Raw genomic sequence first — 2,490 nt, 5'->3', positions numbered from 1 at the left:
GCGTGGGGTGAGCACCGTGAGGGCGGCGCGCACACAGGACACGCCCATGCCCTCTCTCCAGACACTTTCAGGCCTATTTCTCCCTAAAACAAGCTCCTCCCCCCGACCCCCCAGGTCTCCGCCTCACCCATCAGCCGGAGCCTCCTGAGCAGTGAGATTCCGACACAAACCCGCTCACAGCATCCTATCCACAGGCGACCTCCCTCCCGTGCGCTCTACGCTCAGCGCCCCGTGCTCCAGGGGCGCCCCAGGGATGACCCCCAAAGAGATGCCCTCCCTGACCCTGAGAGATGACCTCCCTGACCCCAAAGAGATGACCTCGCTGACCCCGCAGGGATGGCCCCCAGGCTGGGACCTGCGCCCACAGCCCGCAGGTGTGACGGTGCAGCGCAGCCCAGACGGCAGGGCCCAGGCCGTGCACGTGACAGGCAAGCTGGTCCCTGAGACTTTACAGGGACTGAAGGACTTACCCAGGCAATGGGCGCAGGAGGATGGGCCAGAAGGGCATGGTGAGGGCACTGGAGTGAGCACGCCGACCACACGGTGTGGGCGCCCACGTGTCTGCACCTCCTCCTCGGTGCGCACCCGTGGGCTCAGGGGGGCACACTCACCCGGACCTGGCCGTCTGCTGCGCTGACCACCGGACCGATTGGCTCAATGCCAGGCCCGCCTGAGGCCCAGGCCCTCCCTCCAGCTCCAGGGCGCAGCCCTCCTGGAATGGCTCAGGGACCTCGGGCTCCCCGCGGCGCCCTGTGGCCCCTGTCCTGTCCGGCGGGAGCTGGGCCGGAAGGGGAAGCTTAGAGATGGGTACTCACCTCCCAGCTCCCAGGGCAGAAGCGACGAGTCTGCCGGCCTCCCCAAGCCCGCCGCGGCCCCCTCCTGTCCTCCTGTCCCTCGCCGTCCGCTGCCAGGGGCCGCTCTGCCCCTTCCTCTCAGGCCGCCGGTGGCCAGTGGTTGAGCCTCGACCTATGAACCAGGAGGTCAGGGCACCTGCCCAGTGTGGGGCGTGCAGGAGGCAGCCCATCAGTGATTCTCTCTCATCATTGATGTTTCTCTCTCTCCCTTCCTCTCTCTCTAAAGTCAATAAAAACATATTTTATAAAATACAGTATACATTGAAACTAATATAATATTGAATGTCAACTATAATTTAAAAATTAAAATAAAAAAAGACATGAGTTTGCCCCTCCTCAAAAGAGACTATACAATATATCAAGTCATTATGCTATATGCCTGGAACTAATATAATTCATATGTCAATTATATTTTAATAAAATAAATAAATATTTTTCAAACATTAGCTTGAATAAATGGAAAGATACACTGTGTTCTCTGCTAGGAAGACTCACTATCATAAAGCAGTGTTTTACATTTATAAATTATCAGAATAGAAGTACAGATGGAATTGGGTAAGCTAATCCAAAGTTCCCATGGACATAATAAGTGAAGAAAGAAGAGCCGGGAAATTCTGAGAAAGAGCAGTAAGGGCCCTCCACTGCTCAGGGGCGTAGACATGGATTAGCCAGTGAAACTAACAAGGTCCAGCGGGAGCGCGTGCGTGGAGGGTTCAGGGCACATGCCCCTGCGAGCAAGCCAGCAGCGGGGGGAAGGGGGGGGGGCGCTTCTAACAGGGGGTGTCCGGAAGACCCGGCAGCGAGCTGGGAAAACAAAGCCCGTTCCGGGCCCGTGCTGTCCATCAGGAAGCGAGGCGGCCCCACGCACCAAAGACTTCAATGTACGTCAGTGGTTCTCAACCTCCCTAATGCCGCGACCCTTTAACACAGTTCCTCATGTTGTGGTGACCCCCAATTTCATTGTTACAAATTGAACATAATGAAAGCACAGTGATTAATCACAAAAACAATATGTCATTATATATGTGTTTTCCGATGGTCTTAGGCGACCCCTGTGAAAGGGTCGTTCGACCCCCAAAGGGGCCGCGACCCACAGGTTGAGAACCGCTGATGTAAGTAAATGAAACCACGAGGTACGAGGTACGGGAGATGCTCTGGAAATGGCCGAGGGAAGAGGGTGCTCGAGGGAAGAGGCTGTCAGGGGTCGCGTGGAACTGAGCGGGGAGATTGGACAGGAGACAGAGAGCGAGCGAGGGAGGGGGGACTCGAGCAGCCGCCGAGGGTCAGGAGTGAATGGACGACCAAGCGAGTGCGAGGGGGCACCTGGGGCAGGATGGGGCTCTGGACGCAGGACCGGGGGCTCTGGACACAGGACGGGGCTCTGGACGCAGGACCGGGGGCTCTGGACGCAGGACCGGGTGCTCTGGACGCAGGACCAGGGGCTCTGGACACAGGACGGGGCTCTGGACGCAGGACCTGGGGCTCTGGACAGAGCGGAGGGGCTGAGCTGCTCGAGCAGCAGGAGGACTCAGCCCTGTGAGCGGGGAGGTCACCACGCTCCCCTGAACCTTCTGGCATCCTTCTCCCCGAAAGGCTTCTGCTCCAGGGATCGGCCTGCCCCCTCATCAGCCTGGGC

This window comes from Myotis brandtii, unplaced genomic scaffold (assembly GCF_000412655.1).
Source record: "Myotis brandtii unplaced genomic scaffold, ASM41265v1 scaffold381, whole genome shotgun sequence".
Lineage (NCBI taxonomy): Eukaryota > Metazoa > Chordata > Mammalia > Chiroptera > Vespertilionidae > Myotis > Myotis brandtii.
Note: the sequence above shows the minus strand (reverse complement) of the source record.